General features: G+C 49.7%; 1 protein-coding gene and 1 long non-coding RNA gene across 5 annotated transcripts in view; one reads left to right on the top strand and one right to left on the bottom strand.

The window, feature by feature from the left end:
• The window catches only part of SEC14L1 (SEC14 like lipid binding 1), a 50,920-nt gene extending 50,154 nt beyond the window's left edge, over nucleotides 1-766 (bottom strand). For 2 of the 3 annotated variants that reach the window (XM_087441677.1, XM_087441679.1), the window contains exon 1: nucleotides 618-766. The gene's annotated coding sequence lies outside the window, so the exon portion shown is untranslated. The remainder of the gene's footprint in view (nucleotides 1-617) is intronic. The other variant, XM_087441678.1, reaches the window with a different exon arrangement.
• Nucleotides 767-1,113: 347 nt separating this feature from the next.
• LOC147915080 (uncharacterized) lies at nucleotides 1,114-13,675 on the top strand. Of its 2 annotated transcripts, XR_015554781.1 has the most exons (4): nucleotides 1,114-1,330; nucleotides 9,215-10,318; nucleotides 10,446-10,911; nucleotides 11,080-13,675. It is a non-coding gene; the product is annotated as an uncharacterized LOC147915080 (long non-coding RNA). The 2 variants fall into 2 exon arrangements; XR_015554780.1 differs by having other exon boundaries at nucleotides 10,446-13,675.
• The last annotated feature ends 1,667 nt before the right edge of the window (nucleotides 13,676-15,342 follow it).

Below are 15,342 nucleotides of genomic sequence, written 5' to 3'. Positions count from 1 at the left end.
AATGCTGGGTGAAGACGCTGTAACATCCATTCAGGATTCCACCGCCTGGCAGAACCCACAGTGACTACGCTGAAGAACCTGCCAATTCACAAGCTTCTGAACTCCTGCCAGTTCCCAGCCTCGGATGCTCTGGTCCAGAGAAAAGTCCTACGTGGGAATCCGGAGTTACAACGGCCAAGTGGCATCCGAGCCCAGGGCAGCCTCTATTGCATGACAATCGGGGCTTCAAAATTAGTCAATGGCCGGACCCAGTGAGTCCATCTCCAGCGGGCTCGAGGGGCGGCCGGGCCCTCGGATCTCAGGGGGTCCAGCGCGGCGGCTGCGGCGCACCCCCAGCCCCGGGGACCCCAGGGACAGGCCCGGACCCCAAACTCTGCCTCCCGCAACGGGGGCTCCCGGAGTGGGAAGACTAGCGGCCGGGAGACCAGCACAGTGGAGCGGCGAGGGGGGCGGCGGGCCCAGGCCGGGGGCGGGAGGAGGGCCCGCTCCGGCCGGGCCGAGGGGGCCGAGGGGCCGGGGAAGGGCGGGCCGGGCGGGGGGCGGCCGCGGAGCCCCCGCGCCGCCAGGTGGGGCCGGGCCGGGGGCTTTCGGAGCCCGCTGCCGCGACGCGCGCCTACCTCTTGTCAGAAGGGCCGGGCCCGGGACGCGGGGTGGCGGGGTGCGATCATACCGGCGGCTCCTCGGGGCCGTCGCCGCTCCACTGCCGGCGGCCGCAGCTCCTCCGCCGGTTCCGGGGAGTGGGCCGGCGGGCGGCAGCCGGCGGGCGCGGCGAGCTCGAGTGGTTGTTACGGGTGACGAGGAAGGCGGGGCCGGCGGCCGGAAGGGGCGCGCGTGCGCGAGCGCGGCCGAGGGGCGGAGGCGGGAGCGACGACGGTTGCTAGGGAGGGGGCAGGGGTGACAACAGGGGCCGGGACGAGCTGCGCAGGCGCCAACTCCGGGCCGGCGGGCATGGGAGGAGCTCGGAGCCGGCGACGGCCCTGATGCCGGGCTGGTCTCGCCCCAGGCACCTGGCCCCGCCCAGTTCTGCGTCGTGGGGCGGAGCCAGGGTGAGGGGCGGGCTCCCGAGTAGCGGGGCGGAGGCGGGGTGAGACACAAAAGGGGATTCGAGCCGAGGGCGGAGGACGGAGGAGTTCTGCTGAATTGGAACTGGCAGTGTGCGAGAAGTCAAAATAATCCGGGGCTTCCGGCCTTGCCGCTGCCCGGGGCCGGGGGCTGGGCCGCCTGCTCCGAGGCCCTCTTCCCTCGTGTTTCCTCATTTTTTGTTGAGTGCTCAAAAGCGCCAGGCTTCCCCGGTGCAGTGCCCTGACCACATTGTCGCCGAGTAATGCAGGTGAGACAAACGCCAGGGCTGGGAGGGGCTGGGTGGAGCCCGGCAGCATCTCGTCAACACGTCCAGGCTGTGCGATGGATCTAAGACTGGAGCCAGGGTCTGCCCTGCGGGGAGAGGAGGCTGCATTTCAGCGAGAGCACCACAGCTCCAGCTCCAACTTTAAAACACAAGTGTGATACACGCTGAGACAGTTAGGGGTCTTTAAGAGGAGCTAATGGCTACAGAGGGACACCACACACGTCCACCCACACGGCCAGGCTGGTTTTATAACCAACATACAATTTCTCCATCAATGTCACTGTTGTTCCGTTCACATTAGTCACCCTGGGTGGCTGTACGTTTGACGCTGCCACTGCACAGAACATTTTTGGAACACTTTTGGAATTTCCTTCACGGCCAGTTTACCAGCCACACAAGAAAATCATTCATTACTGGATCACACCTTTTTTTCAACTCAAACCATCATTTTCCAACTTGATCACCCACACTGCTCACTAAACTCAGCCCAAACTGGCTTTTTGCCTGTTTGTAAAAATCACATCCACCTTCAAAAGATGGTTTGAGAAAGAGGCAACCCAGTAAACAGCAGCACTTATGAAATAGTCTTGCCCCAAATTGACCTGATCTGATAAGCCTCTAGACGTAACTACCAATTTACTGGAGATAGACAACAGAGGAACATGCTAAATGATACCATTGGGAAACAAATGGCCAACTATAGATGTGGGAAATACTATGTGACAAACATATTCTTTATCAAATAAATTCCAAAGGAAAAAAGGGAAAGGGGCAATCTACTTCAATTAAAAATTTTAAAGAAAAAACAGAGACTTGAAACATCAACCACTTGTAGTATATGAACTTTATTTCCATCTTGATTTTTACAAACAAAGTAAAAGAAATTTTTATGAAACAGGGAAGTTTAAACATTGTTTGAACATATAATGATATTAAAAAATTATTAATTTTTAGGTGGGATAATGGTATTATGAATAATATCTTTTTTTTTCCCTTTTTCTCCCCAAAGCCCCTGTAGGTAGTTGTATGTCATAGTTGTACATCCTCCTAGTTGCTGTATGTGGGACGCTGCCTCAGCATGGCCCAACAAGCAGTGCGTCGGTGCGCGCCCGGGATCCGAACCTGAGCCACCAGTAGCGGAGCGTGCACACTTAACCACTAAACCATGGGCCGGCCCCCAGTTAATAGCTTTTAAAGAAGCCTTATGGTTTTTTTTTTGGTGAGGAAAATTGGCCCCGAGCTAACATCTGTTGCCAATCTTCCTCTTTTTGCTTGAGGAAGATTGTCCCTGAACTAACTTCTGTGCCAGTCTTCCTCTATTTTGTATGTGGGAGGCTACCGCCGCATGGCTTGATGAGTGGTGCATAGGTCTGCACCCGGGATCCAAACCTGAGAACCCCAGGCCGTCAAAGTGGAGCACATGAACTTAACCACTATGCCACCAGGCTGGCCCCTAAAGAAGCCTTATCTTTTCGGAATACACACTTAAATATTTTTGGATGAAATGGTGTGGTATCTGGGATTAGCTTCAGAATGATCCAGATGAAAAAAGGGAAGAGTTAAGGGCCTAAATGAAATAAGATTGGTCCTAAATTGATAATTGTTCATGATATTATTCTGTCTACTTTTGTATATGTTTGAAATTATCCATAGTAAAATGTTTTTCACAAAAAAGATGGTTTGTCACCACTGAGGATGGCAAATCAAGACATAATTACAAAAGAGGTATTTGAAAATGTCTCAAGCGATAGCATTATCATTAAGATACATGAACAGATTCCCAAGGTGAATAATTTGAAGGAAACAACACTCCTTTAGATGTATAAGTCATGGTATGTTTGATTGTTTTGAAATCAGTTTTATTGGACAGGTGTCCGGAATCTACAAGAAACTCGACTGAGCAGCGTACTGCAGAGTTCAATGAGAAGATCCAGTCCTCGTCCTTTTAACACACGTGTGAGGGAGCTCTTAGTATGTGTCAGACACTGTGTGCGGTGTAAAGATGAGTACGGTATGTGGGGCCAGCCCGGTGGCGCAAGCAGTTAAGTGCGAGCACTCTGCTGTGGTGGCCTGGGGTTGGCTGGTTCAGATCCCGGGTGTGCACCGACGCACCACTTGGCAAGCCGTGCTGTGGTGGCGTCACATATAAAGTGGAGGAAGATGGGCACGGATGTTAGCCCAGGGCCAGTCTTCCTCAGCAAAAAAAAAAGAGAAGAATTGGCAGATGTTAGCACAGGGCTGATCTTTCTCACAAAAAAAAAAAAAAAAAGATGAGTACAGTATGGAGAGGGATGTGGGAAGTGTGTCAGGATCAGGTTTGGCTGCCAGTGACCAAAATCTCAAAGTAAAAGCATCTTGACAAGATAGCAGTTTGTGTCCCTCTCATGTGATTGAAGTCCAGGGCTGGAGTGGCGCCTTGATGATCACTGTCAACCGCTGACTCCCAAAATACCTCCAGAATAACCTGCCAATGAAGCAAAGCTAAGGTGATGAAACTGACTGCAGGAGGGGAGAGCACCGCCTTGACCAGAGTCAGCCCGAAGACACTGGGTGTGTCAGAAGAGTCAGAAGGGTATTTCAGGGTGTGGGGGTTTCGGCTCAAGGGTTCAAGGCAGGCCTCTCATGGCTGGGATCTAAGAAGCACTGGGCCAAGTTTATGATGTAGTAGTGTACACCCGGTGGACACAAGTCTTGAAGAGTGGAGTCTTGATGAATGAACAGTTGTTTTATAAACAAGCTATTTGCCCAGATGAGCCATCTCTCATCCTGAGAAGGGGTTTTTTTTGCCAAGATGAGCCATCTTTTGTTAGAAGAAATGATTTTTCATGAATTTCCTGAAGCGAACAGTCAGACTCTGGGCCGGCCCCATGGCTTAGCGGTTAAGTGCGCGCGCTCCACTACTGGCGGGCCGGGTTCGGATCCCAGGCACGCACCGACGCACCGCTTCTCCAGCCATGCTGAGGCCACGTCCCACATACAGCAACTAGAAGGACGGGCAGGGCCGGCCCCGTGGCTTGGCGGTTAAGTGCGTGCGCTCCGATGCTGGCAGCCCGGGTTCGGATCCCGGGCGCGCACCAACGCACCGCTTCTCCGGCCATGCTGAGGCCGCGTCCCACATACAGCAACTAGAAGGATGTGCAACTATGACATACAACTATCTACTGGGGCTTTGGGGAAAAAAAGGAGGAGGATTGGCAATAGATGTTAGCTCAGAGCTGGTCTTCCTCAGCAAAAAGAGGAGGATTAGCATGGATGTTAGCTCAGGGCTGATCTTCCTCACAAAACAAACAAAAAAAAAAGTCAGACTCTTTATTGGTTTACAGTCTCATCCTTCTGAACAAGAATTTCCCAGATAAATAGTGAGTCCTGTTGACACAGGAGGTCTTAGATCTCTTTCCTGATAGTTAAGCTACATGGGTGCAGGTGGTCTCGTTTCAGTGTCCTTCCTTGACCAACGCTTCCTTGGAAGCTGTGTGTGTGTGCGTGCGGTGGTGTGTGCATAACAAGCAGAGCAGAGGCCAGGGCTGGTGGGATAGCAGTGCTCTAATGCAGACGACGCTGCTGCCCTTGTCGTCAACAGCATAGCTGCTCGCTTCCTCAGACAGACTCTCTCCAGTTGTATTATGAGAGTATTCTGTAACACCTTGAGTGAGCCCCTAGCTTGACGAGCGTTTTTATTAGTAAGCTCCTCGCCTGTCTGTTGTCGCCTCTCATTTGATGGATGGAAGCCTTGATGGGTGCTGGGTAAAGGCCACTTATCAGGTGTCCTTGGGCTAGAGAGCAAGGATTCCCAAGTCTTGGCAACCACAGCAAGACACTCTGGTTCCTTTGGGTTGCTCAGTTGAGTCCCCACTAGGAACCCGAGTCTGAAGCTGCCGTTCCATGTGGCCGCCTCTGGCTGACATGAGGATGTGGTATCAACAGCTGCTCACACCTGCCTGGGCACCGACACTGTGGCCTGTTACATCCTCCCCAACAGGATTAACCTGAGCTGAGGACACTGTTACTGGTGCCTCCGGCCGCGTCTTCTCCATCCCTCTTAGTGCAGTATTAGGAGTCATCCCAGGGAATGCATGGGAAGCTGGTAACACCAAGAGGATTTGAGGTATGGATTAAGAGGAGGGTCATTGTAGGAAAGACACTGGGAGGCAAGTGACAGTCTTACTGAAATTTCAGCCTGTGGAGCCCAACCTTTTCCTCACAATAGCAGAAGAAAGAGGAGATAAGTCTGAATGATCCCTTTGAACTTTACTAAGAGTCAGGGTCAATTGAGTATCTAGGCTGTGCCCTGAGGCCCGGTAGTACTTGCTTCTTTTTCTTGTGGTGAGGAAGGTAGTACTTGCTTCTTTTTCTTGTGGTGAGGAAGATTAGCCCTGAGCTAACATCTGTTGCCAATCCTGCTCTTTTTGCTGAGGAAGACTGGCCATGAGCTAACATCATGCCCATCTTCCTCTACTTTATATGTGGGACTCCTGCCACAGCATGGCTTGATGAGCAGTATGTAGGTCCGCGCCCAGGATCCAGGCCTGCAAACCCCGGGCCACTGAAGCGGAGCGTGTGAACTTAACTAGTACGCCACCGGGCCGGCCCCAAGTACTTGCTTCTGATTCTCTGGTGGCCCTACTTACCCTGGCGTTTGTGCTTTTCACTGTGGTCAGTTACAGGGACATGTCAGATCTCTAGAGACTACTTTCTCATTTGATGGTAAAAGAGCAAAAGACAGGGCCGGCCCAGTAGGGTAGCGGTTAAGTGCACACATTCCGCTTCAGTGGCCTGGGGTTTGCAGGTTCAGATCCCGGGCGCATACCGATGCACTGCTTGTCAAGCCATGCTGTGGCAGCGTCCCATATAAAGTAGAGGAAGATGGGCACGGATGTTAGCCCAGGGCCAATCTTCCTCTGCAAAAAGAGGAGGATTGGCATCGGATGTTAGCTCAGGGCTAATCTTCCTCACCAAAAAAAAAAAAAAAAAAAAGGGAAAAAACAGCCTTTCAAGGCATGACAGATTCTCATGACATCGGCCATCTGGCTAAGTTTCCAGCCTGGAAAAGTACTGAAAATGTAGGTTACCCTACAGGCACAATTTCCTAATTGAGCTCTGGCAGTCATCCAGTGGCCTTTAGCTGATACCGTTGCATCACTCCCAACCTGGGAAAACTTCAGGCCAAGAAGCCAGATCTGCAAGAGTTATCATCTGGCCTTATATATTTCTAAAATATTTCATTTCAATCTGGAGAGGCAAAGCTCACCATATCTTAACTGGTTTCCCTGCCTAAAAGTCTTCCCTCTTCCAGGGTACTCTTGACACTGCTGGTAGAATTCTCTTTCAAAATCCCAAACTCACTCCTTCACTCAAGAACTACATTGACGACAGAATTAAATCTAAGGTTCCAAGCCTGCCACCCGAGGTCCTCTATAAATCTTGTCCCCAGCTTTCCTTTGTCCAAGATGATTTTATTTTCATCTCTACTTTATCTGTTCATTTATTCTTTCCTTTGTTAATTCAGCAAACATTTATTCAGCCCCTTAATTTATTCAGACACCATATTAAGCACAGGCATGTAGGAAGATACACCATATAAAAGCAGATTTTCCTTCAAGTGAAAACGCAGCCTGTAAGTCTGTGGCCCTCCCTAAAGCCTTTCCTTTCACCTCTTCTTTTTCTATGTGCCTTTGCACTTGGCACCATTATAAGGCATACTGCCTTAAATGAGATTGTAAAAGAATCAGGTCTGTTTCTCCCAGTGAACTGTAAGTTGCTTGTGCCCTGGGACCATCTCCACTCCTTTTCTTCTACCTTTCATAGCGCTTGGCATCATCCAGAACCCTGTTAACATTGGTTGGGTTGAAGTGATGAGCCTTAGATTAGGCCTTTATGCTGAGTCCATTAAACATGTCTCCCCGTCCCATGGACTGAGCTGAAGCATCCTTGGGGTTGATGCTCTCACCCCACTCTGTTCTGTCTCCTGTGTCACCAAGGTAGGACAGCAAACCCAGGGAAGCAGCCTGGCTTAAGAGAATCGATGCAGTGTGCCCTGGGAAGCATGGCACACACCCGATGAGATTTAGGATGACAAAGGATGACCTGAGGCCTTTTAGCTTCCCACTCAGAGAAATAAAAATAGCCAACCCAATCATACTTCTTTTTGGTTTGTTTGTTTCACAAAATATAGTCCTCGCTTCTCCTACCCTGGTGCAGCTGGGTGGCACCTTCATAGGCCAGATAGGAACTTAGGTTAGCAAGTCAGCAGTTCGTCCTCAGGCTGCCCACTGCTGGTCACACAAGCAGGAGGTGAGGCTGGCCTCGAAGAAGTGGAGCGCTAACAAGGGACAGACCAAAGGCCACCTAACAAGAGGGGACTGGGTGAGGCGTAAGAAGCAGAGCACCCTAAATCCGATTAGTAAAGCAATTTTTCCAAGGCTGAATATGGAAGAGAAAGTCCTCCACCTTCAGGTCTGTGGGCAGAGACCGGACCGCACAGGGAAGAGACAGGGGGGTCCCTGGAGCTCCCCCACTTTCTCCTTGACATGGGTGAAAGAGAGGGCCGTCTAAGACCCCAAAATCTCCTGTCACCCCAAACGCTTTTGACTGTGGGAGGAGTGTTTCAGTTCAATTCGTTATTTGGGGGTGCATCCTACAGTTCCGCCTCCAGAATGTTCTGTGACCTCCCACTGAGGATCACACATCTGCTCATTTCACACCTCCCTGAAAATTCCATCTCCCATCCCTTCCCATCTTGGCAGGGCCTGTGTGCCTGACTGAGCCATCTCAGTAGCCCAAAGCAGGTTTTAGGATTTTTCTCTTCCAAAGGAAAAAAAAATTTTTTTGTTTTAAATTGAATGTTGATGGAATTTGGTGTTCGAAAATGTATCTCACAGGGTTGTTAAGCTTAGATAAGAAAATGTTTGTGAAAACACTTTGTAAATGGTTAGGTTCTATGTAAATGCCTCCCACAGTCAAGCATCCTACAGCTCTGCCTCCAGAATATTCCGTAAGCATAGATTATTATTATCCTGCCTACTCTTCTGGTTAGTTACCAGCATCATCCTCTATTTATTTAGATAGGTCCTTTCTCATCTTAAATTTCCCCCAAACAGAAAAATAGGAAGAACATTGATCGAAAGACCGGTTCCTCACTTGAATGGCTGCAAGCACAGACCCACTGAAAAAATATGGTGGTCTTTCTTGGTAAAGCATCTTCTGTAATTATGAGCGTAAAGGGGTCAGGGACTTAAAGGGGTCAGGGAACACATGCAGAGATGGTCATCTTGCTTAGTGGGCACAACGGTCTCTGCCACCCTCCAAGTTCAGAAAGCTCACTCGACTCTAAAATGCTCAAGCGTGACTGAATAACTGATCCCAGAGGGACTGCGCCTGTCAGCCCTGCCTCCCGTGGTGGCGTCTGTCAGGTGCTGTGCTCATGCCAAGGCATGACCTATAGCTGCCTCCAGGATATTAGGGGGGGTTCTCGTGCTCCCCAGAAATGTACAACCACGCAGACGCAGAACCAAGAGCCTGCCGACCTTCTGCCATACCCCCAGGGACGCGAGGTACACCTTTAAACTCTACGCAGAAGCGAAAGGAGACTTTTTACCACAGAGGCTCAGGAAGCACACATGGCTGGCATGTTAGTTTCCTGGGGCTGCCGTAACAAATTGCCACCAACTGGGCGGCTTAAAACAAGAGAAATTTATTCTTTCACCGTTCTGGAGGCAAAACCAAGGTGTTGGCAGAGCCACGCTCCCTCCTGAGGCTCTGGGAGGATCCTTCCTGCCTCTCCCAGCTTCTGTGGCTCCAGGCGCCCTTGTTTTAGGGCTGCATCACCCCAGCCTCTGAGTGTCAAACCTGTTTCTTTTCTCTTTTAAGGACACCTCATTGGATTCGGGGCCCACACTAAATCCACAGTGATCTCCTCTCAAGATCTTCAACTTAATTACATCCGCACAGACCCTATTTCCAAATACGGGCGTATCCACAGCTCCAGGGCTGAGGACTTGGACACCTCTTGGGAGGCCACCATTCACCCCTCTACAGTTGATCAGAACACCAAGTCCTGTTGGAGGGAGCGGGGCATACTCCTGCTCGCTCTCCTTTCATTGACATCAACCGTTTCAGCCTGAGTAGAAAAGAAGCTGCCTGCAACCCGCAGAGTGGGCCCCAGGACCCCGAGGGCGTGCACTCTTGCCTGACCCCGCAACCACTGTGGCCTCTAAGGAAAGTGAGGCCAAAGGAAGAACAAGGCAGGCCACCTGTCCACTTCGTAGGCCCTGGGTTCTGAAAAGCCTGAGAACAAAGATGTTGCTGTCCTTGACAGCCAAGGGCGGCCTCTGTGTTGGGGCTGGCTTGGTTCGCAGGTTCGTCAATGTGTACCTGGAGGGCCGGCCCCGTGGCTTAGCGGTTAAGTGCGCGCGCTCTGCTGCTGGCGGCCCGGGTTCGGATCCCGGGCGCGCACCGAGGCACCGCTTCTCCGGCCATGCTGAGGCCGTGTCCCACGTACAGCAACTAGAAGGATGTGCAACTATGACATACAGCTATCTACTGGGGCTTTGGGGGAAAAATAAATAAATAAAATTATTTAAAAAAAAAAATGTGTACCCGGAGAAGAGTTTGACTCACGGGGCCTGCTCCGTCTCACAGAGGGCTTCTCTGGGGATCAGCCTCTTGGCAGCTCAGGGGAGACTTCCAGGAACCCCTATGATGCTGGCAACCTGAGCTTATTCCACACTCAGGGAAACCAAAGCAAAAAGGACTGGTTTAATTCCTACAGAGAATTCAGAACTTTGGAGCCTGGTGACAGTACCTCTCTCCACGTATGATAACTAAATATGGTACTCTAATTTAGTTACAGCTAATAACAGCTCCTTGTTGCACACCAACTGTATCAGGCCTGGCACCAGGCACTATACATACGTCAGCACTGATCCTCATAAGAGCCCATTTTACAGATGGGGACACCAAGGTACACACAAGGTGAGTAACTTCCAGGGCAGAGAATCTGACCTACCACTGTTTGACTCCAGCGCTCATGGCGGTGTTTCCTTTGCATTAACTTCTCTCTGCTTAACACAGTTTTTCTGCTTTTTGTTCTTTCTTCCAGTTCACCACTTTCAAGATTTGTGTGTCCAGGTGTCATGGTGGAAAGCTTGTCATTCATTAGCACATAAGGCATGTGGAATGCTCAAGTGGCATCCAGCTGGAGAAGGCCGTGCATGAACACCTGACGGATGTAGGTGCCTGTGCCTCCTCGGACATTCTGCTGAGCAGGCAAACCAAGAACATATCTGGAAAAAATATTTCCGTACGGCCCCTGTGTAGCAGTTGAATTGGCTTGGCTCATAAATTCTTTAAAAAGCAAGTGGCAATAACCTGGATGACTTTTTAATGTTCCATTAATTCTCCCATCCGTTCATTGTTCTGAGGTTTATAATAATGGAACTCCTGAGTGCCTAGCACATGACATAATGGAAGGAAGAAAACTCTGCAACTTTGAAAGCTGGGGATTAAGTTCAGATTTTAGAATGCTGGATGAAATTAAAGGTACCCTTAATTTGCTGAAAAGAGTAGTAAGTGTTTTTTTTCTTTCTTTTCTTTTTCCTTCAATCTACTTATTCTTACGTCCTAGCAACAAAGACTGCTAGGCCAATTTGGATCTCAATACAAAGGAAAGCTTATTCTCTGATGGAAGACATTGAACGCACTGTCTTAATTTCTGTATCTCTTGCTCTAAACAGTTACGCAACTGGACAACTAGCTGAAAGGAACCAATGATTTCCCTGCAGCCGGTTCAAACTTGCCGAGAGGAATGTTGAGAACGTTTGTGGACTCAGGAAACCCCGAGGTGCCTCCAAGTGGCTTCTCCTGCCCCCACCCCCAGATCTGCAAGGCTGGGTCTGAGTCACGTTCAAGACCACTTCATGCATCTTGACCAAACACTTAAATATTTGAGAAGTCTTCATTAAATAACGTCTGATAAAAGCTGAACACTCCTCACAGTGCTAAGTCAGCGGTCTGGCTTGTGTGACCCAAGTGACAGACACACCTGAGAAAATTCAGGTCCCGTGACTGCCAGGTGGGACTGGTTTGGATCCTGATGTTCCCAGAGATCAAACAATATCCTCAAACAGAAACAGGAGAGGGATTTTGTTCCCATTTAGGCCATGATTGTTTTCCGTTAGGAGCAGGAAAGTTTCATCAACAGAGGGGACCCGTCAACACAGCTCCCACCCAAGCCCTCAACTGTGGTGCTAACCACACAAGGGTAATTTAAAAATTTTAAAAATCGGGCCAGCCAGGTGGCGTAGATGTTGGGTTTGCACGTTCTGCTTTGGCAGCCCAGGGTTCACTGGTTCAGATCTTGGGTGTGGACCTACTCACCACTCATCAAGCCATGCTGATGTGACGTCCCACACAGAAGAACTACAGCTCTACAATTATGATATACAACTATGTACTGGGGCTTTGGGAAGAAAAAAGAAAAAGAGAAAGATTGGCCACAGATGTTAGCTCAGGGCCAATCTTCCTCAAAAAACAAATTTGAAAATGTTTAAAATCAATGTAATTTTTAAAATTATAAAATAGGGTCCGGCCCAGTGGCATAGTGGTTAAGTTCACACGCTCTGCTTTGGCGGCCTGGGGTTCACAGGTTCGAATCCCGGGCTTGGACCTATGCACTGCTCATCAAGCCATGCTGTGGGGGCGTCCCACATATAAAATAGAGGAAAGTGGGCACAGATGTTAGCTCAGGGCCAATCTTCCTCAGCAAAAAGGAGAAAGACTGGCAATGGATGTTAGCTCAGGGCCAATCTCCCTCACCAAAATAAATAAATAAAATACGCCATAGCAGACTGTCTACACAGCATTTCCCCACATCTTCCCTCCCAAGGCCCAAATTTTGTTCAGGCACTCGCCCTCCTCCACAGGCCGGGGGCTCCAGGGGAAGCTGGCCCCTGTCCCAGCTCCAACAGGTAGGCCAGGTGAGTGCAAGGCATCCCTTCTCCCAGGCACTGATGTGGGAGTGGGCATGTAACCCAGCGTTGACCAATGCAGACCCGTGAGGAAGTCTGCCGGGGGTTTCTGGAAGGGTTCCTGCATTCTGAAAAAGGAGACACCAAAAAAGATGGCCCCCATTTCTGTGTCTGGATACTGTTGGGCCCGCTCTGATTCTAGCTACAGCTGTGCTGTGTGCATGAAGGGAACCAGAGTTTGCTGGGGGAATGCTGGGACCGCAGAGAGGAGAGGTGGAAGATGCAGAGAGGGTCTTTGGTGACACTGCTGTCCCCACCATGCCGGGGGGCTTCCTTCTGCTAGACTCCTGGTCATGTGAACTCGTCCCTGTCGTCATTGTGCAATACAGTTTGAGGAAGGGTTTTCTGTTCCTTGTAGCTAAAAGCAACCTGAGAAACGTTTAAATGCAGAAACGCGTAAGGAAGAAACTAAAAATCGCCTATAGTCCCATCATCCAATAATAACCACAATTTATGTTCTGTTGCTTTTCCATCTCTCTTAAACCACTGATTTCGTGGTGCTAATTGTGATATATAATTACATAAGTAATACGCTTGCTTTTTAAAAAAAAATTCAGGGCCGGCCCAGTGACGTAGTGGTTAAGTTTGCACGCTATGCTTGGGTGGCGGCCTGGGGTTTGCAGGTCCTGATCCTGGGTGTGGACCTACACACCGCTTATCAAGCCATGCTGGCAGGTGTCCCACATATAAAGTAGAGGAAGATGGGCACGGATGTTAGCCCAGGGCCAATCTTCCTCAGCAAAAAGAGGAGGATTGGTAAAAGATGTTAGCTCAGGGCTAATCTTCCTCACCAAAAAAAAAAAATCAAATAGCACAGTTGTTGAACGCAGAAAGTAGAGCTCCTGTAATCCCACCCCCTCACAGATGGACCCTTTGCAGTGTGTCATCTATTCTGGGAATCCCCCCCTCTACCAGCGTTTGCTACTGTATGGGCTGCACCCAACTGATGAAGGCCCACTTAACCTTGTAAGCCAGGTAAACTGTAGTGTGACTCAGACTAGCTGAACATCTGGGCTCTGAGAGTGGGAATCCAAGAGGAGTAGCAGGAATAGGGAAAGGATTTTCCACTCCTTTCTGCAAGCAGGGCTGGCCTGGGAAGAGTAACAAAGTGGAGAGATCCTGGGCTTTGAGTTCAAATGGTCTGGGCTCAAATGCCTGATTCATCCTTGAAGGCTGGGTGGCCTTGGGCAAGTCCCTTAACCATTCTGAGCCTATTTCCTCATCTGTAAAATGGAAATAATAATGCCTAACAGAGTTGTTGTAAGGGTGAGAGATAATGCACATGGTATGGCCTCAATAAATGGTAGCCATTATTCAAAATATTTGCCGACTTCTCATATCTCTTTCTAGACTCTTCTGTCACATCCTTAACATCTCTTTTCCCTGCCCCTTGCTGTCTGCACTCCATCTGTATTAGCCAGGGGATTCTTAGTTGCAGACAACAGGATCCACTCCAGCTCGTTCAAGCCAAAGTGGATTTATGAAGGGATAGAGAGCTCACAGAATTGTCGTGAGGGCTGGAGATGCAGGCAGTAGGCCAGTTTCCAGGAACAACCAACTTCCTGAGTCACACTGAAGAACTGGCTCCCCGAGGGAACTGCCACCTCACCAGCATTAGGGAGATGCCAAGTCAGGATGTTGCTGCCTTGGCTTCTGTCTCCAGAGCCAGGCTCCCTCTGCCAGAATCCATGCCAACGAAACAATGCCCTGTTCCCTGTCTCCGTCTCCACGTCGTCAGTTCTGAGTCCAAGTCTCCTGCAGGAGCATGTGGTTAGTTGAATCTAAATCACCCATCTGAACCCCAGCAGGTTTCCCATTTCTACGTTGGAAAGGGGATACCTACAATCTGGAAATCTGATTACAATCAGAATGGGGAGAGAAGGTTCCAAACCTTTGGGGCAGCCTGAGATTATGGGTGGGGAGTCATGGGCCTCTGTCCTCGTCCGTCAGAGATGGCGTTGTGATATGCTCCAGTTAGATACCGAGCTGAGCTCAGACGTGAGGGGCAAAGCAAGGTGATCAAACAATCCCTTCCCAGCGGCACATGTTTAATGGGTCCTTCACATTTCACACTTTTAAGAAGATGCTTGGGATGGGGTTCAGGACACGCTACCCCAAAATATGGCACCTTGGCATATTAAATAGTTTAAGCTGAAGGAGTTTGAGAAAATGGCAGAAGCAGGAACGTCACTGTGACCTTTCTCCTGTGAAACAGGTCACAAAACCCTTGTGGGAGAGGTCCCTCCCTACACTGGGAGGACGGGAGCATCCTTATCTCCAAAGACAAAGGGATGCTGAACAATCCAAACAAAGCCGCCTTGCCAAGCGCTCCCTGTTCACTGCACGACCCTGAATTCTCTGACCTTTCATATTCCTCCATGACTAGCCACTCTTCCTCAAACCTAGCACAAAAATGCTCAGGTTTAACTGCTTCTTCCGGTCTGCATTTCCCCACAAAGGCTCTCGTGTTACATAAAACTTATATTAAGTAAATTTGTATGTTTTTCTCCTGTTAATCTGTCTTTGTCAGTTTAATTTTCAGACCCGGCCAGGGCCCCTAGGAAGGTTGAGGAAAATTTTTCCTTCCCTATGCTTGTCAACTCTCATCTCCAGTTGATGAAATCTCAAGCAGTATAACAAATGTGCTGAAATTGTTTTCAATGCAATCAAGGAAAACATTGTAAGGGCAAATGCAGCCTGAGGGGCAGTGCAGCCTGGAAAAGTCCCCAGATTCCTGAAATTGTCCCTGTTTTTCTAAGCTGCTGCCTTGTCTCTGGCATGGGATCAGAATGTATCTGTACAGGCTCTAATTTTTCTAATAATCACAGCCTTTGCACCCAGAGCGAGGGGAACCAGTAGGTGTGAGCACAGGTTGGTGTATGTAATCCAGGGATCACACACATAATATGAGTATGTACTGCTGGAGTATAAGGACCCTTGTTACACACGCCAGACTGCAGCCTCTTCGTA

Source organism: Ceratotherium simum, chromosome 16, assembly GCF_057802395.1.
Source record: "Ceratotherium simum simum isolate JZ-2026a chromosome 16, ASM5780239v1, whole genome shotgun sequence".
In the NCBI taxonomy this organism is placed as follows: Eukaryota; Metazoa; Chordata; class Mammalia; order Perissodactyla; family Rhinocerotidae; genus Ceratotherium; species Ceratotherium simum.
This window is presented reverse-complemented; position numbering and strand designations above follow the sequence as displayed.